This window comes from Hipposideros armiger, unplaced genomic scaffold (genome assembly GCF_001890085.2).
Source record: "Hipposideros armiger isolate ML-2016 unplaced genomic scaffold, ASM189008v1 scaffold_136, whole genome shotgun sequence".
Classification (NCBI taxonomy): Eukaryota; Metazoa; Chordata; class Mammalia; order Chiroptera; family Hipposideridae; genus Hipposideros; species Hipposideros armiger.
The window spans coordinates 2425570-2446415 of record NW_017731486.1 but is presented as its reverse complement, the minus strand read 5'-3'; the positions used below and the strand labels follow the sequence as shown (position 1 = coordinate 2446415).

General features: G+C 43.5%; 1 pseudogene; it reads right to left on the bottom strand.

The window, feature by feature from the left end:
* Nucleotides 1–20846, bottom strand: part of LOC109386615 (26S protease regulatory subunit 4-like) — a 100432-nt pseudogene that overhangs the window by 12274 nt on the left and 67312 nt on the right.

The window sequence follows — 20846 nt, the reverse complement described above, 5'->3', positions numbered from 1 at the left end:
CGGGCCGACCAAGTGACACGTTGGTTAAGAGCTGGCTTGGGACGCCAGAGAGTCCCGGTTCGGATCCCACATATGAGGGCCAGTGACATTGCCCTCTACAGCTAAGATGCTGAACAACAGCTCAACCTGGAGCTGGGCTGCCGTGAGTCACCAGCCATAGTGTAGGCTGCAGCCTCTGCTGCAGTGGGTTGCCATGGGCTACTGTGTGGAGTCAGCAGCCAGCGTGAGTGGCCAGCAGCTGCAGTGAGCGGCTTTCCAGAGGCCGGCGACTGATCTGCCTCACCTGGGAAGAGCGCAATGATGGTGCCAACTTGGGCCAGTGAAGCATCGTCCTCCACAACTAGACTAAAGAACAAAAGGACAGCAACTTGTCTGTTCCCCTTCCCCCAATTCCCCAGCGCTGTTCCCATCCCCCAATTCCCCAATAAAAAAAATTCTTAAAAAAAAAAGGATTCTCACCAGGCTGTTGGAGAGCTAACACCACCTGCCACCTACCTCCTGGTAAGACCTTTCCAAAGCCTGCTGTTTTGCAACACCTGCATAACTGTCACAGCTCTAGAAAGTTCTCTCCGACTCTCTAAAATCCAATAAGATCTGAATCTTCTGCAAGCTAGTTGGTACCGTAATGTATAAGCTGCTAAACTGTGAACAAATTATCAAAAGGGAATTTCTATTGACCATTTGTAGATAAAAATTTAGAGGGCTTAGACATAGACACAATATTACTGAAAACACATAAAGACAATTGTCTGGGTAAAAGTAAGATCTTTTCTTTTTCAAGTGATCTCTACATTATTTTACAGAGTGAATCTGGAGGCCTCAGTTTTCTGTAAACAGATTAAGAAACCACAAATTCCCAATTCTCCTGGGACTCAAGTGAAGACACTTTAGGCATGTTGGACTGAAGAACTCGTTTCAACAGTTCATCTATGCAGAGAGTGCTTTAAGATCCTGGAAAATAATTTCTAGGATAAGGGTCTATTTGGGTATGGGATTTCAGAGATGCTTGAAAGCCAAAATGTTTCTCAGGGCTGATGTTCCCCTGGCCCTGCCTGTCAACCATCCCATAGCGGTCAATGTGCTCCTCCACATTCATAATAGGACTCCTGCCTTTCTCTTTTCCATGACCCTTTCTTCCTTATGAGGTTCAGAATGTTCTCATTGAGAGATATATTGAGTTGTCGGAAAAGTCATGTCGCATTTTTGCAATGAAAAACATAGAAAAAACACATCATGACTTTTCCAACAACCCAATATTTCTTTAGCTTAAGACTTGGACTCTTTTTTCACCTGAAACTAATATAATGTTATACGTCAATTATACCTCAATAAAAATAGATTTAAAAAAATAATAATAAAAGCTTACATTTATTGGGTACTTGCAAAAAAATAAATAGAAAAACAACTTGGACTCCTTTTAAATTGCAGCTACTACCTGGAGTACAGTACAACTGTCAGTTTCCTATGAAGGAAAACTTTGGGAACAGGCTTTGTGAGGGAGCCGGGAGAGAGGAGATGTGAGGGCACTTAGGTAGCAGGTCTTTCCTGCACACATTTGCCTGTTTTCTGTCTCTATTGTGAATGCACTTTGGCCCAGCTTTCATGGGGAGCAGGGACAGAGTGACCGTGTTTCTAAGCAGGACCACAGGCAAAGAAACTTGGCTGGCTCCCCAGGTCAGTCCCCTGGACTCTGTCCCAAACCTTAAGACCTACCCACTGTAACAGGAAAAGGAACTTGAAGAGATTCAAATAGCTGATCAAAAAACACTGGCTCTGCAGGCTTGGGTGTGACAGGTGGAGAGGGTGAGAAGAGGCACTCAGTGGTTCAGGAACCCTGAGGATGACCCAGAAGAAGGGACAGCAGGGTCAGTCAGCAGAAGAGGTGGCCATGGAGTTCTCGCAATAGTTTATTGAAGAGACAGCTGGGATGTAGGATATGAAGGGACATGCTTGCTTCTGTTATTGCCTCCAGCCTTCTGGCTGGTTGGGGATAACCTCTCTGTGTATCTACCTAGTAAAATTGGAATAACCATCCAGCCACTTAGCCAACTCACCCACCCACTGATGGTCACACAAAGCTTTAAAATCACCAAGAGCAAGGTTTAAGGTACCAACCAGATGTTTCTCTGGTGGTAATAGCTCCAACAGAGGAGTCAGCTTCGAAGATGAAGTGTGATGTTTCCTATTTGATAGAGGGATGTTCCAGGTTACAATGCAAAAAATAAAAGGGTTGGAAATGGAATGGAGAGCAGCAGACAGCTAAGCTCTGCATTTATTTCCTGACTAGCATTCTAATGTGCTTGTGTTAATAGTGGCCCGGAGGGTCAGATTAATCAGAGAGGAAAGCATTCTCTTTCAATTGCAATTACAACCATTATTTATGTTATTGAAATTAATCAATCACTATTGACGACCTTTACTATTTTCAGATCAGTTTGGAGGAATGGGACAAACAAATCTCCAGTCCATCCCGGAGTAGACAGTGGCTCACCAGGAAGCCAGAATGTTCTCCTCACAATGTAATGGAAGAAGTAAGAAGGGTTGTGTAGTTATTAAATGTTTAACATGCCATTTCTGTGTAAAGCAACATGTAATTTATGTTCTTATATTTTCTCGACCAAGAGCTCAGGCATTTTGTAATAGCCCTGTACCCCAGACATCAGACATCCTCATCTGTACCACATTGGGTGTGCCAACAGAACTTGCTAACATGACATGACCATTCTGCTGATTATGGAATTTTAGAACTCCATAATAGCAATGGAGTAGACCACTGCTTCCAACTGACCACAGAGTAGTCTGTATATAAATCAGAGAATCATCCACATTGGTCTCTTGCCAGTTGTAATTTTTCCTTAGCACACAGAAAATGGATGCATTTAACAATATGGTGAAAACCATGCTCATATTTTGAGCAAGACTACAATTAAGTCCATGATAGGGAGTTTTGAACACCTTCCAATGTATAAGACTTTCTAAACATATTTATTTCCAGAATCGTCTTTCATTCTTACTGCTCTCAGAGCTAGGCCAGGCAGTTGCTAAGAAGCCACATGAAAGAGCAGGACTTTGGCATCAGAAAGACATGCATTTGAATGTTTGGTGGGCCACTGTCTAAGCTACATGGAAGAGGGGACACAAAAGTCAACTTTGTGATAGGAGTCTGAGGGACATAGAGTTAGGGCAACCAAGTCATCTGAGGCCTTTTGGGTGTTTGCACTGAGAGGCTGTTGTCCAGGCAATGCTCTCAGCCCAGTTAAAGCTGGGACAGTTGGTCACCCAAGTAGTGGAGTGCAGACAGGATTCCAGGAAGAGCAGTGGGTGAACATGCAGCCTTTCATCCCAACCCTTCCTGGGGGTTAGCTGGGTGGTGGCAGATGGTGCTGAAGGTGGGGGACAGATTGGAACCACCTTCACTCTTATGGGTGGGAAAGGGAGGCTTCAGAAAGGGGAGGGGCAGGTCAGGTGTGCATGTTGGCACCTCCCCCTGGCCATGTGTGGAGAGTGCACACAGCTAGGCTGATTCAGGTAGGTCAGGATGGTAACACTGCAGATGAAGCTTCTGCAGGCTCAGTGAGAAAAAAATGACTCCTGATAGAATGTTGTAGGGGCAAGAAACTTATGTTTCTTGCCTGCTAGACTCAGCCTAAATAATAACTGGGTTTTATTGGCCCACATCAGGGAAAGTGCAGCTGGTGGTGCATGCTTGGTTCCACCCTGTGGGCTCTCCTGGCTCTGCTCTCCTGTGCAGCTTCACTGGGTCCTTACGAAGCTGGGATCCTGGGCAGCTGGGAGGCTGGAGTGGGTTTAGGCCTCACCCCCTAGCCACATCTCCAGGGAGAATGAACATCCTTCCTGGGGCTCACTCGTGTGTGTGTGTGTGTGTGTGTGTGTGTGTGTGTGTGTGTGTGTGTGTGTGTGTGTGTGACTCTTAAGAGCAAGGCCAATTCTTTCCCTCAAGTGCCTGAGAAAACTTCCCTTGAGTTGTGTTGGCCATTCCTGAACAAATGCTTATGGCCAGGTAACTGTCCAGTCCCAGGCAAGAAGTATTTGCTGACCCTTGGTCAATTAGGCCAGCTTTCCCTGAATCACCTGGCCTGCTGGGTGGAAGGGCAGAAACTTGAACAGAAATCAACATACTCTGGGAAGGGCACATGGGCACCAGCATGCCCATCACCCAGACAAACAAGAAGTAGTACAGAGGAGAATGGAGAATATCAATAATCAATTGGATTTGGAGATTGAGGGGAAGGAATAAGCAGAAAGCAGACCTCTGCTCATTGACAGTTCAGCTGTGCTTTGCAGCCCTGTGCAGTGAGTCAAGTCTGAAACCCAGGCACTGCCACACCTTGGCACAGGCCTTTTCCTTAGGCCTTCCTGGGGTGAAGTTTACATCCCAGGAGCTGTTTTTTGCAGGAAAGGCATCCTGAGAGAAAACAGAAGGAAGCCAAGCCTGGACCGGGACAACCATCTCATACAGAGGGTGCCCAGACCCCACCAAGCAGCCTACACACAGCCTGCCCTGAGGCATGGAAGGAAGAAGGAAGAAGAGGGAACCCAGGCAGCCCTGCTTATTTTTCTAAAGCTCAAAGGCAAACTGCTTCTAAAATTCTGTTTGGGGGTAAACTGTTCTCAACTGTTCACTTGTATCCTCAAGTTTGGAAGCTCCTATCAGGAAGAAGACAGGCTCACTGTAGCACAGTGGGTGTCTTATCTGCATGTGTTTACTTTACCTACAGCTAATAATAGTTCCTACCCCTCCCTCTAGATTTCTCCAGAACTCTCTCACCTAGCCCCAGGTCCTAGATCTCAAAGCTGATTAGAGTCCAGTTCCAGAGGCCTCCACACCTGGCTCCACTCACCTGGACAAAGCACCTGAGAGCATGGAGTCTCTGCCTAGTCCTAGACCAGGCTGTAGGCTGACAGAGCCTTCAATGCATGCCACCATCATATTTCTCATTTTATTGAAATTATGTATTTAAGTATCTGTCTACCTTTCCACCATCAACCCATAAACCAGGAGGTTTTAAGAACCAATTTCAGCACAGTGACTGAAATTTAGCAGATTCTCAGTGTGACTTTCATGGAAGTCAAATATTGTGTTCATGAAAGTTAACTCCACCATCTACTCATTTGGTTCCCTGGCTTTCTTTTCTTTTCAGTTAAGGAAATGAATCACCCACTAAAAGTCAGATGAATGGTAGGATCAATAATAGCCTGTGAAACAATTTATCCCTTGCCCATCTACATACATATGCCCAGACACCATGGGAATTTCAGCACCAGTCTCAGGCTCAGTTTAACTTTACAGATAAAAAGATTTCTCAGGGGTCGGCTGAGTGGCTCAGTTGGTTAAGAGTTAGTTTAAGAGCACAAGCTCTGAGCAATAGGGCCGTGGGTTCGATTCCCACATGGGCCAGTGACACTGCACCTGAACTGAGCTGCTGCTGAGCTTCCAAGAGGTGGCAGGATGGCTCAGCTGGTGAGAGCACATGCTCCTAACAACAAGACTGTCTGTTCGATGGTGGGCTACGCCCACCCGCAACTAAGATTGAACTTGCACCTTGAGCTGAGCTGCCACCCAGATGGCAGTGGATAGAGTGTGCGCTCTTAACAACAAGGCTGCTGTTTCAACTCCCACATGGGATGGTGGCTATGCCCACCCGCAACTAAGATTGTAACACAGCACCTTGAGCTTAGAGGCCACAAGCTGCCAATGAGCAGCCAGATGGCGACTGGCGCCCTCCACAACTAAGATTGAAGAACAAGAACTTGGCTAGTCCCCTTCCCCAACACTGTTCCCCTCCCCCAATTCCCCAGTTTAAAATAAGTAAGTAAATAAATCATTTTTAAAAAGTTTTTAAAAGATTTCTCGGCACCGAAATCCTACTTTTAAATCTCCTACTAGGATTCATAGTTCATAGCAGAACAAAGTACATTTTCTGCTGTTTCCTGGAGTGTGTTATGTTTCACTGTTAAGCCAAGAGAAGAGCTTCCTTGAGATTCTTGATGATCTAATACTGACACCTGTAAGCATTTCTCAGCTTCTCCTTCAGAAAAGGTAGCAAGAACCAAAGCCTCTGGGCTGGATAAATTCACTTCCCATCCCTGCATTAGCTCGGATTTAAAACTCTTCAGTTCACAGAACAGCATTGTCTAAAGTCTCTGAAATCTAGTGCATCTCCCATCACAATTGCAAGCAATTCTGCCCTAATTGCTATAACCTAGATGACCATGCTTTTTCTGTACAGGGAGAAACTAATGAGATGGAGAGTTTTCTTGGATGTGAACCTGCTGGCCCACTGCCTAATGCACCATGCCGGGGACCTCTGGGAGCCCACCTCCCAGATTGCTGATGTGCCTGGTTGCAGCAGAACGTGCTGATGTGTCTATCAATTGCAATAGGATGTAAGTGGACTGTAAAATAGAACAGCAGGTGAAAGGAGATGCTGCAAGGAAATGACTAAACGGTTCCTCCCAGCACACTAGATATTAGCATTATTGCAGGAATAGCCTCTTCTTGATAACAAGGCAGTTATCTGCCCAGAGCATACATTAGGAACATGGTGCCACTGAACCAGGCAGGGAAAGTGGCAGTCACTGGTCTGGGGTGTAGCAGCTTTCCACACACAGGTACCAGAAACAAACTTCAGGCCTGGAAACCTACGCCAGGGAGCAGAGTTATATCTTATTCTTAGAAATGCGCCTTGCAGCAGCTGGTCTACATTGTCATTAATGTTATTAAGGTGAGTCCAAATTGTGGGAAGAGCTTGGTGACGAGTTCTTCACAGAACTTGTTCTTTTCAGTTCAAAGCAGAGAGGATAAAATAAATGGGAAATATAATACTTGATGATTTGTTTCTCTCTGAGATCCAAACACTGACAAAAGAAAAGGTGGAATAACAAAAGTTTAGAGAGACAGCCTGAAGGTTCTCCAGAGAGTATTAGAAGTTTCCGGAAGGACACCCACCTAGCTACTTCCATGACAGAGGCAAGCAGGATACCGACCTAGACAGGGGGTTACAGTCATGATAAATAATGGAATCCCAGCTGTGTTTTCCTTTGTACCAGATTTGACATGTCTTCTTACCCAATCTAGTTCTCTGTTGGAATCAGGGTGGGCTAACAATAGGTCACGTAGGAGAGCAAATGCTCTGCTTTGCCCTGATGTGCTCTGCCTTGAATATTTCCTAAGGATTCAAAGCTACTTTCTCCATTATATTTGCTAAATTCTCATGAGACTCCTTGTAAATGCCAACCCCAATATCTGTCTTTCTCACATTTCTGTCTGCTGCATTATGAGCCAAATAAAATACCTGGGGAGAGAGTAGCTATTACCAGACCTGAAGCCAGGTTCTATCTGGAAGTGCCATCACTTGTACCTGGCGATAGAGCCCACTTGGTTTGTGGGATTAACTGACTTTCCCCAAATACAGTGTCTCGTGGAGAGAAAAGCCTTTGGCTTCCATGTTCTCAGCTTTGCACTTCTGGCCACTACTCTGAATATTGTCAGCAGAACAAAATGGGTTCAGCCTTGTCATCTGAACAGAAGAAGGGATGTGATATTTTATGTAAGATGAGATACAAAACAAATCAGCCCTATAAACACACAACCTGGGTTCTGCCACAGAAACTGAGAGGCATCAGGGCTTGAGTCAATGTCAAGGTTTGCATCACTTTTCCCAGGCTCTCTTCTGATCCAGGAGCAGAATCTCTATGATGATCTCTACAGAGACCAGCTGCAGGCACTTGTGTTTTTTTGACAGTGGTCTCCTACCTTGACACCAAGCTCATTAGATCTAGAAGTTGGCAGAAGATCTAGAGAGCTCTCCCAAGCTTTTTCAGTCCTCATTGTACCAGACTTCTTCCAAGTTCCAGAACACTGCTTCTTGCTTTTGCAATGAGGAATACTTTGACTTTAATCAGGGAACTGACTATTGCTCTATTGGGTAGTTCCTAGGGAAGGACATCTGAGCCCTGGGGCCAGTCTGGGCATGGGACTTGCAAGCTCTGGTGAAGTCACCTCGACCCAAGCTTTTGTCTGGCCAGGATGATCTCTGCATGCTGTGATCTGCCGCTAATTACAATGAAGGGAGATTTTTCTGTGCATGATGCTTTTTAGCTAGAAAATTGAGAACATCACAAAACCGATCTGGGGCACTGTTAAAACTGGAAGTGTGCTGTTGAAATAAGTACCTGTACTTTGATGGGTCCAAAAACATTTTTTGAGCCTGTACTTTGTGCAAGATGCTGAGCTGGGTGCTCAGAGGGTTGATTCTCTGAGTTCTGCCAAGGAAGATGGGGTCGGCTGGAGGGATAAGCTTTTGACACTAGGAAACGACACTAACACGGTGAAGGAGAAAATAATACATGGATGGCAGGATGGGAGGAGGTAAAGGCACAGAGTACAGAGAGGGCTTGTTGGTGAGTCTCCTCTGTTCCCCTGTGCTTGGCAGCCACCTGTATCATTGTAGCTGGCTGTGGAGTGCTCTCCATAAAGCAGTAAAATCTATCATTCATTCTTTTTAAAAGATTTTTATTGGGGAACTGGGGGAGGGGAACAGCATTGGGGAATCAGGGAAGAGGAACAGACAAGTTGCTGTCTTTTTGTTCTTCAATCTAGCTGTAGAGGACGTCGCTTCACTGGCCCAAGTTGGCATTATTATTGCGCTCTTCCCGGCTGAGGCAGATTCATCGCCAGCCATTGGATGACTGCTCATGTGGCTCACGGTAGCTCACGAAAGCACATGCCAGCTGCCGGCCAGCCCCACTGCAGCCTATGAAATCGCTGGTGACTCACAGCAGCCCAGCTCCAGGTCGAGCTGTTGTTCACTGTCTTAGCTGTAGAAGGCACAGCGTCACTGGCCTTCATGTGGGATCCGAACCAGGGCCCTGCTGCTCAGAGCTGGTGTCCCAAGCCAACGTTTAACCAACGCGCCACTCGGCTGGCCCAAAATCCATCATTCTTATATGAGACAAAATCCTTTCTTAGGAAATAAAATCCTGTTGGCTTTGGTTATCAGGTGAACCTGCAGAAACACAATAACTGTTTGTTGTATAAATTAGTGAATCACTAAGCTTTCGTTCCTACATCCAGGGGAACTACTCTAAATACTGGCCTTGCCCTCACTGAACCCACATCTGTTTGTGTAAAGGGCAGTACAGTGTGGTGGGGCCCAAAGAGTATTCAGAAGCGCCTTCATGCGGCAGCCAGGGCTGTGCTGGAGCTGGCTCCATCAACTTGGGAAACTTGATAGTTAAATATGCATGAATTTTGTGAGTCACTGATAAACACTTGGTACCTTGAAACTGGCCAGAAAGGAACAATTATACCATGAAAATCCACAAACGCTGCACATCAGGGTTGTCTTATTTTATGGTGTATTTTTGTATGCCAGCACATCACTGATTTGGCCACTTGGCTTCTCAAAACCCCAGTTTCCTCATCTGTTAATCTAGATAATGACACCAGTTTCACAGGTTTGCTGGGAGGGTTAAGGGAGAGAATACATGTCAAGTGCATAGTATAGTGGCTAGCACATGGGCAGGTCTCACTAAATTATAACCTGTTACTCTGTGTATATGAAAGGACCTGTCCTTCACATAGTCTGAAGAAGATCACTTCAGAGCACAGTGGTTTTCAAAAACTCCATTCTCCCCAGAGTGAAAAATACCACTATTCTGGTGGGCCCATGCCATCTTCTAGGACTTACCAAGCTTGAAAAGTCTTCCCATATCTGAAGAAACCAAATGGATAATTCCTATGACCAGAGCTGGCAGCCTGAGAGTTCCCGCCAGCAGAATTGAAGGATCAAATGAGTCACTGCATGCTTTGAAGCCTTAGGAAGCTCAATCACTACTGATATTCTGATTAATCAACAAGAAAAACCTACAATATGCCCTTGTATGAAAACCTGAGCTGGTCTCCACTTAGCTGACACCCTTCTCAGACACATGTATGCGTGCCACTCTCCTCCCTTTAGCTCCCGTGGTCAACACATCTGATGCAGCTTTCCTGGCACATAAACCTCCACAGTTCTATCGGGTGCTACTAGTTGACAAAAGGTGGGAGCTAATTTTAAGTTTCTTGGAGTAGGCACTCATATTTTTTATTGACGTAATACAGATATAGTCTGGTTTGCTTTGATATATCAGGAAACATTATTCAGTGTTTTACATTAAAAATTACTTTTTTTTCCTGATATAAAACCCACACAGTTCTCTGTAGAAAATTAGGAAATTGGCCTTCATCTTAGAACTAATGACATCTGTACTTTGAGTTTGTTCAAGTCTAGCCATATAAGTCTATTTCAACAGTTGAATAAGTAGGAGAATAAGAGGTTAGTGCCAGTTACCTATTATTCAGGGCCTTTCTAAGAGAGGCCAGGAATGAGCTAGTAAATTTTGGGGCACTAATTTTGATGTTGGGGCTATGTATTAGATTTTTTTTTCTAGAGCCTTTGATGACAAATATGGTATCAGGTCATTTAAGTTTTTCTCCATTGGTGAATTCTTCAGTTGGATGCAGCCTTCCTCAATGGGTACCCAGCTTCCAGGAGGTAATGAAAATCTGACCATCCTTTGTGCTCAGGAATATGTTTTCCTTCAGAGTCATCAAAAGGCTAGATTCATTAAACTAATCAGAGACTGGAGGCTGTGATATTATATCTTCAAATATGCAAGTTAGTCAGCTAGCATAGCCGAGTTCTCATTATTTGCATCTTCAACCCCACTGTCATCATCTTGGAAAATCAGGTTGAGTGTTTTGAGGGTGAGAGCTATAGTGGCAGGGAAATAAACTTAAAGCCCAAAGAATAAAAAGATTGTCGGAATTTATCCAGAGCAGCCAATGAGTTTGAATTTAATTTTTTTGCTAGATAATTTCTGTAACACGCTAGTCAGGAATGTTGATGGAGTGAATGGGTAAATAGATGAACACCAAATGCCTCTATGGATTGACCCTCAAACCTAGATAGTAAGTTCACTGTTCACGAACATTATTGATGACAGCAAAGCCCTATGACGTCCTAGTCTCCCCTCATGTGACACACCCATTAGGGGCCAAATCTCAGGTCAGGGCAGGTGGCTTTAGTCAACCACACTGGCTGCCTGGAATGTAATTCCAGCCCCGCATGCTAAAACAGAGCTTCTCCCTAAACTCCCCCCATCTTTCTCATTTACTTGCATCCTTGTACATTTACTTAAGTCACTCCTCTATATACATTCAGTTGTCATCTTCCTTTCCATCAGCAAGGATGAATTGATGACTTGAGAAGGAAGCCAAGGCAATTATCAATGTCCCCCAATGAACCCACGAGTGCTAAGGAGTTGGAAACACTATGTTACTCTTTTGTTGAGCATTGGCGAGTAAAAAGAAGAGCTGACAGAGTTTAAGACTCAATCACATCTAAGAAACCTTCTGGGATAGTTACTGGTAGTGATGAACCACCTGGCTGCATAAATCCTACCTCTCCAGGTAAGATAAGATAAACCCTCCTTATAGAATGCTGGAGATTACCCAATCTGTGATCTGGCCTCATGGAAAAGATAGTAGAGCTTGATGTATCTTGATATAATTATCCCATTAAGGAAAGGGAAGTGTGTTAATTGCATCTTTAGTAATTTCAGTACTACTTGCCTCAATTATAATAGGGTATTTTGAAAGGTAGTCTAGTAAATCTAAGACAGAAAAGAGTTTGACTTTTGTTGTTGTTGTTGTTGTTGGGAATGTCTTTAATCTGAAAAATAATTCACAAAGTGATCATTACATGAAATAAAATAACTTCCACATACCTGTGTCTCTAATCTATTTTATAACAGAGCCACATGTAATGACTTCTTGTCATTTGTTTCAAGGCTTGACTCAGTTTCCATTTATATCATTGCTCATTATATTTTAGAGTTCTGTGGGCATTTATGATCGCTATCAGGAAAAAATTCATTTGAAAACAAATACATTAAAATTAAAAGTGTAGTTTAAAAATTCAACAAGATACATAGTTTGAGGCTTATAGGCCTTACTCATGATAATATCACTATGATGCTCTATCCTTATGCAACATCTTTCAAAAGAGGTTGAGAAAAATCTTTAAAACCGTAACTTAATTCTCATGGTTTCTCTATAAAAGAAGCATTGTAATCTCTGATTTATAAACAACGAATTCAGTATTTAAAGTAGTTAAATAATAAGCCATATCCTTTTATAGTCTCATGCTCAAATTCCTGCTATAAAAAAGCCTAAGAGTATATACTGTGCCATTTACACACACACACACACACACACACCAATATGGCATTGAGATGAAGAAATGAGAGCTTTTGCTGTTCTTGATTAAACAAAGATATGTTATTCACCCATTTTCCCAGAGTTCACCTTAGGCTGCTCTCTCTGGGTCCTTTTCTCTCCCTCCCATCTAACCTCCCCATAGAGTGAAGCAGCCATTTCCCCCTTCCCCTCTGTGGCCTGATAAATAGGTCCTTATTCACAGAATCCAGATTACACCCCCCATCAATAATAATGCTTACTGAGTGCTAGCCACCAGTTAATTGCTCAGCAAGAACTCACTCATTTAAATTTTCCGTCCTATTTTATGGATACAGAAATGAAGACCAGGGCCACCCAACCGCTAAGTTGCACAACCAGGGTTATACAATATTCCCATCTGGCCTTTAGTCCCCTTGAGCGGAGCCTGATCATTTCCAATACCAAATGTTTGCTGAGCATTTATCTGGTACTAAGCTCTGTGTCAGACACAGAATCCCCAAGGAATTCAAGGAGCTCAGCCTTTATGGGGTGTGGCGTGGGAGGAAGAAACACAATTTACAATGCTATGCTTTAAGTGGTGTGTTAGACCCACACACGTGGTGTTAGGGGAAACTATAGGGGGCATCCAACCCACCCAGATGGAGCCATGGGAGGCCTTCATAGAGGAAATAATGACAAACTGAACATTCAGGCTGCATGATAAAGGCCAGGCTGTGCAGGGCAAACCACATCAGCAAAGCAGGACAAGCCCAAAAGCTCAACCTGTGGGTGAACCACAGAGACATCTGTTTCCTGGGGCATGAAAGCTCAAGTGAGGGTGGCAAAAGAAGAGCCCAAACAGCTAATCCGATGGAATGTCATGTCACACCTCAGTCCCATCCTACATTGATGTAGGTGATGGGGAGGTGCTGAAACATTTTCTCTCTTGCTGGGGTTCAAAGGTGGGGGCTAAAGATGGCAAAGTCAGCTTTAGACTCTGGATGAGGTGCTTCTGGACACCTAGGCAGTGTGGTCCACTGCAACAAGAGCTGTAGTCTTGGGGCTGGAGAGCTCTCCAGGAAGGAGAAATTAGAGGGTTCTGTCCTCTGTATCAGACCATGGGGAGGCTGTGCTTGTGTAAGGAAATGCTGAAGAGTAGGAACAGAGGGAACAGACCCTATGTCAGGGAAGACCTGCATTTAAAGGGCACAAAAGGAAAAAGAGGCTTCAAAAGGGTTGGAGAAGGGACAGTCAAGTAGTTTTCAAAAGGAAAACCAGAAAAGGAAATAAATTACATCAACTATCAAGCAAATGGATTTGGTCAACAGTGTCAAGTGCTGCAGACTTGATAAGTAGGATAAGCGCTGAAAAATGAGCATTGAATTTAGCTATAAGGAGGCCAGGATTGGCCTTAGTGAGAACAATTTCAGCCGAATGGTTGAAACTGCAGGCAGAATGCAGGATGCAGGTTGAAGAGAGAATGGGAGGTGAGGAAGCAGGGAGGGTGAGTGTAGACAGCATGTACGCATGGCCAGGCCACAGTGAAGAAGAGGCACATCTAGTGAATGAGTTGGTTTGGGGGTTCTTTCTCCAAACAGGGAAAAGACTTAAATTTTACAGTTATATATATTTATAATATTTATATTATATGTTATATAAATTATGTCTTTTAAAGACATTTATATTATATATAAGTAGTATATATAGCTATAAATCCTGTAGAGGAGGAACCTGCAGAAAGGGAGAGGACGAAGATGCATTTAGGAGAAGGGATGACTGATAGAACTTTGTCCCTGAGGAAGGGAGAGGGGATAGGATCTAAGGCACAGATGGAAAAATTAGCTTGAAGGTGTACGGGGAAATGTGATGTGATGGGAACTGGGGAAGATAATCACGGCCCTGCGCTCCTTTCCTCCCTATGTGGAACCAACTGAGAAATAAGGAACCAGAGAGCTAACAACCTGATTTATTGTGCTAAGAAAGCTTAGCTTATATATGGGACCAAGGCCTTTCTTCTCACTGCACCCCACCCCACCCCACACATTCCACTGACTCTAGCACTAAAATAGGCATTATGACCTTCCCCATCAGCACAGGTCAAGCTACAGATCACAACATTCTGTGCCAGAGAAAGCCACTTACCAGGTATGGCTAAGGAGGAGATATTTGGCTTCCAGGGATGACCACTCCAAGGACAGAAAGAAACAGGCTGGCCCACTGTGCTCATTCCTTCTCTCAAACTCACCCTCGGGCAGAAGTGAGTGAGGAGGCAGAGAGAAGGATAGAGGGCCATTTCTCAACTTCTGAATTTTTCTGGAAGAGTAACACTTCATATTTGATAGACCTAGGCAGAAATTACAGGAAGAGATAATATTTCCTCTGCCACTTTCATAAAAATTTGGAGGCAGGCAAACAGGAAATTGAGGAGTTCGTGGCTATTTATGCGGTTGGTGGTGGAACCATTTATGGAGGATAAGCAACAACCACCATAACCTGACAATAATGATACTGTAGGTGGGTTCCTCGTACACCTGGCACTACGCCGTTTTCTGTAACCCTTAGAACACCCTCTGCTGGGTAGCTGTTATTGCCCTCTGACACATAGGACAACTGAGGCTCAGAGGTTCTCTTACCTGGCGGAGACATCAGACTGAGGAGGAAGGTCTGAGGAGCCTGGAGAAGAAAGTGCTGTCATGAGGCCTGGCAAGAGCTGACAAGGGATCTGTCAAAGAACTGCTGAGCAGTGCTGAGTACCCAGCGGAGACCAAAAACTCTGTACTTGTAATGGTCTGAATTTGTGTGATCGTACCTGTTCAGCAGCCCAGGTTTGGAAGCAGAAACAGCAGAAAGTTGGACTGATCTAGGATTGCAGTTTTGCCAAGCAAGGCAAGGACTGAGGAAACAGATGTGGGTGGAAATACTTAGAGCAGTAGATCTCTGTGCTGGCTGTACCTAGGAATCACCTGGGAGCTTTGAGAGAATAGGAGTGCCCTTCTCTAGATTGTTTTAATTAGCCTAGGGTATAGCCTGGGCATAGCTGGTTTATAAAGCTCTCCAGGCAATTCAAATATGTGGCCAGGACTGAGAAGGCCTCAAAGCAGAGCTTCTTGAGTGTGGCCCCATGTATCAGCATCACCCGGCTGTTTCTCAGAAATGCAATTTCCAAGGCTCCATCCCAGACCTCTTGAATCAGAACCTTTGGGGGTGAGGCCCAGCCAGTTGTGTTTAACCACCTTCTGGGAGATTCTGATATGTCCCAAAATTTGAGAATCACCAGCTTAAAGGATCTGACAGGGAACTGGAGTTTAAGATCTTCAGAGTTGATGTCAGAAAGGGTGTTAGGAAGGTCCAGGATATTGTGTGTGGCTGATGTGGAATCAAGGCTCAGGCTACTGGACACTGGGGTGCAGGGCGTAGGGAGGCTGGGGAGCCAGTTTGTCATCGTGGGCCTTTCCAGAGTGCAGGAGCCTCAGTACACAAGGGCATAGGCAAATGAAAAAGAAAATTGAATGGCAGATGTTGTGAGCAGAGATATTTGAAGGAGGATGGGGAAAACAGCTTAGGATCAGAATGCTTCTGGGCCCTGTGGTCATGGGGGTACAGGATGGGCAGGTGCTCCTCTTAGAGAGTGTAGTTTTCAGGTGTAGCCCTCAAGTGGAGACGTGGAGATTAGGGATGCTGAGTGTGCTGCAAAGCAAAAGTTCCAGAGGAAACGGAGGGAATGAGCATACACAACGGGTGCCAAGGGCCACCTCCCTGCCCTACTACTCTCCCTGTAAGGCCTTGGGAGAGTTGCTTAACCTCTCTGAGCCTCAGTCTCTTCACCTGTTAAACAGGGACCATGATAAGAGGACCTGTGCTGTGTGGCCCCAGGCATGGCGGGAGTTGCTGGTCTTCAGGATCAAGCTGCTTCCAAGTCATGCAGACAGAGGCTGGTTGTTGCTGAAGCCTGACGCCCTTTTGCTGGTTGGTGCCAGTTTCTGTTGCCCTACCTGTCTGTTTCTCCTGGCTTCCTCCTCCTTTCATCCTGGGCTTGCTTTCTGTGGTGTAGAGACCTTTTTTACTTACTTCTTATGCAACTCTGAGCAAAGCAGAGAATCACCAAGAGACAACATATCTTCATCTGCAGTAAATGGGGTGCAACTCACCTTGCAGGGCAGTGGTGAGATTCAACCGAGTAGCATAAATCCAGGCATCTGATACATTGAGGATCCTGACAGTTTGCGTTGTTTCTATCTCTCCTTTGCCCCACATTCAGGACTGGTTGGGATCCAACACTTCCTGTAGAAATTACCTTGCCTATCTCTAATGACTCCAAGCTGCTATTAATATTACAAATCCTCTCTTCTCTGTGCCTTCCAGAGGACCTAAGGCCCTATAGGACAATCTCCAAGTACAGTCAAAGGGTTAAGAGAGGTGGAGGGTGAAAGGTGTATCTCCTATTTTAGTACCTTCTGTCCAGTTAGTTCACTGACCCAATAATTTTTTACCCTGTCAGCACATGATAATCACCTACAGGGAGCTTTCAAACATTACTGTCTGTCCCCACCCTAACCTATAAATCCACGCATCTGAATGATGTGATTCTAATGTCCCCCCAGCTTCCATCTCTCTCAGTTGGCTCTGAAGACCTTGCTGGAAGGCATTGCCAGGGCAGGGTGGTGGAGAGGGTATGCTGGGTCCTTTCAGAACTTCTCATGTCACACCCACTTGGAAAGATGACCACCCAGCCCCTCAGTCTGAAAGCTCATGCTTCATATTCTGCAACTCTCCTGGATCTAGTGAATGTGTCAAAGATCTCATGTCACATCTTAAAGGGAAGGTAAATTTGCCAAGAACAACCCACACAAACATGACTGCTTATGTTACCACTACACTGCACTTAGTTTGTTCAGGAACACACTGTTTTCCATAAGTGAAAACGGAGAACTACCTGAGCCCTCATAAATTGCCTTTGCCCTTGAGACCTTGAATTAAGTGCTTTCCAATTGAATCAAGCTCTAAGGAACAGTGTGCTTCTTGCCTATTAATAGCAGAAACCAACCCATTTTGAAAACTGCAATGAGAAATGTCTTCTCAAGGATTTATAGGACAAAACTGTTTCTGTGATTTTAAGCACAGCTTATTTTCCCCCCATTTAAACAAAGTTTATAAGAAAAATATAGCGGTGCCTGAAACAGCTGTGTAAAAAATATCTATTTACAGATGTGCTGTTATGTAGTGTTAGTATCCTGTTTGTTAACACACACAAGTCACCTAGTAACAAATTAAGAAATCATTAAAGAAAAAGGGAAAAGCGCGGCTGCCTCTAAAACTTAACCAAGATGGAGCAGTTAGTGTTACCATCAACAGCACCACACACAGGTCTGGCGAGTGCTTACCACAAGTCAAACATTCCTTAATAGGGAAAGTTGCTGGGATTTAGCAAAACCTTTGCTGTGGCTACAGAGCCATCTTGTGGTTCCCTGCAAAATTAGCTCCTAAGAAATGCACTGGTGGCCGCCTCTTGGTATATTAGCACTGCTAAAATGCAGCTTAGGACAAACTCTTGTTTATAATCAGTGAAATCCATTTCTTCCCACAGTACTGTGTATATGTCTGTAGAACTTTTCTGAGTAGGAGAATGTGAGTGATACCGAAAGAACAGGTAAAGAAGAGGGCAGGTTTAAAGCTGATGAGAACTTGAGCTCTGGGAAATCGCTAAAGCTTTAGGAATAACATGTTCATCTATCTACCACAGTCCTACACAACCAATTTACTGGCAAGGCCAGGAGAAAAAGCCATCTATCTAGCCTTTTCTATGTGACAAGAAAACAGTAACAATAGATATGAGGCATATCAAATTTTTCAACAGTTCTCAAGGCCTGAACCCTAGCTACCTTTGGGAAAAGAAATTTCAGTAGAATGTGTCAGATCTCTCTGTTTATTAATGTTTCTGTCAAACGGTGTAGGTCAATGTCAGTGCTCTAGAATGCAATATCTATAGGCCTCCCTCTCGCCTGACAATATCTTGCTTTCAGGGAGATAAGCACAGCCCTGCCTGCGAATACACTCTGTGGCCTTTGACACGGATGTATTCTGGCCTGAATGACAGCTAGGTTTGTTAATTATGACTGCTGTGTAGCCTGGAGAAAAATCTAATAAAAATCTTTATCAAATCATTTAAAAGGAATAGTAAAGTAATTTCTTGAACCACTTAGAATAAGCATGAGACCTCTAGCAGAGAATATGCAGAATAACTGGAGACTCACAATAACTCTGTAGATAGATATTATAATGATTTTTTTACTATTTTTTAAAATTCAATATTTGATATAGGTGCTCAGAAACAGAAGTACCTAACTATGTTAGAAGGGACTTAAAATCTTGGGATATCTTTGAAGAGGTTGTATATTACCCGATTTCAGTGATACAAATCTGTCAATGCTATAGGAGTTTTCCTTGCAAGGATGTATTATACTTTCCATTAAAAGGCAATACATGTTCAGTATATAAATTTGAAAAAGAGCATAAATGTAAAAAAATAAATTACTAATATTCTTATAGCTGTTAATATTTCATTGTATTGCTTTCAGTTTTTCTGTCTTCTTATATAGTTTTTTTAAACATAGGTTGTGATAATAATAAATTGTTTCATTTTCCCACTATCATTTAACATAGTATCTCCATGTTACCAAATTTTTTATAAACTTCATTTTAATAACAGCTCAATTCTAATATAGACGAAAGTTTAGGAACAGACATACATTTACATTATTATTAAAAATACACAGAAAAAGAAGAAGCAAATATGTAAACAGTGTGAGCCTTTGTGCAAAAATTTTCCTGGATTTAGAATTATTGCTTCAGGATACAGACCCAGAAATAAAATGACTTCATCAAAGGGTGCTAACGTTTTTACAGGCCTCTAGTACCATATTGCTTTCCAAAAAGATGTACCCATGGGCGATTCCACAAATACCGTATTTCCCCATGTATAAGATGTACCCGTTTTCAAAAAATTTGGGGTCTAAAAACAGTGGTGTATGAGCGCAAAACCAAGCACGAAAAAAGCGGGAAATGCAAGTAAAAAAAAACCTACAACCACTATATAAGAGGCACCCAGTTTTTAGACCCCAAATTTTTCGAAAAAGGGTGCGTCTTACACATGGGGAAATACATAATACCTGAGAATACTTATCTTACCCATATCCTTTGCACAAGATGTATGAATTAGGGAAGGGCTTGGAATTCCCCCCACCCCACCCCACCCCCGATCACCCTCATCCTGTCCTTTCTTAGGTTAGCGAAACCTCTGGCTCCTGAATTTGAATTCCCAGGTCCTTCATAGTAGCTGTCTACACCACTCCACCGACACACACACACACACACACACACACACACACACATAAACAAACGGATGTAGTTTCCAGCTTTTGCTGTCTGCATCCCAAACCTCTTCTCCAAACAGGCCAGGTACTTCCCTAAACTTTCCATGCTTAGGCTCGGCTCCATTTTCCCAACACTCACCCACTCTATGCTAAGCTCTAGAGATGTGGAGATTAGTAAAGTATCCTTATTGTGCTAAAGTGATTTTAGAATCACTTCTCTTTTTTCTCCAGCTATCAAAGTTCTACCCATTCTTCCTCTTGTGGGTTGCAAGGTGCTGGGTAATCTCAGGTTACATGGCTCCCAGACATATCCCCCATTTACCTGTTAAGGGGCCTGATTCATTTCTTTGGGTTAACGTGTAAATGGATTTTTTGGTCACCTTTTAAAATGCATGTGCTCCTATGGGACTAGATCAAACTTAAAAGTTTTTTCACAACAAAAGAAACCATCAGTAGAACAAAAAGGAAGCCTACTGAATGGGAGAAGATATTTGTTAATGATATATCTGATAAGGGGTTAATATCCCAAATATATAAAATGCTCATGCAACTCAACACCAAAAAAAATAAACAACCCAATTAAAAAATGGGCAGAGGATATGAAGAGACATTTCTCCAAAGAGGACATACAGATGGCCAACAGCCATAGGAAAAAATGTTCTACATCACTTAGCATTAGGGAAATGCAAATAAAAACCACAATGAGATAGCACCTCACCCCGGTCAGAATGGCTATCATCAATAAATCAACAAACAACAAATGCTGGCGAGGCTGCGGGGAAAAGGGAACCCTGGTGCACTGTTGGTGGGACTGCAGACTGGTACAGTCATTATAAAAATCAGTATGGAGGTACCTAAAAAAATCTGGAAATGGAACTACCTTATGACCCAGCAATCCCACTCTTAGGTATTTATCCAAAAAATCCCAAGACATTAATCCGAAAAAATATATGTACCCCTATGTTCATTGCAGTGTTATTCACAATAGCTAAGACTTGGAAACAACCAAAATTCCCATCGGTAGATGACTGGATTAAGAAACTATGGTACATTTACACAATGGAGTATTATTCAGCTATAAAGAAGAAGGAAATAGTACCATTTGCAACAATATGGATGGAACTAGAGAACATTATGCTAAGTGAAATAAGTCAGTCAGAGAAAGACAAATATATGATCTCACTTATACGTGGATTCTAAGGAACTGAATGGATGGGAGAAGTGGATAGAGA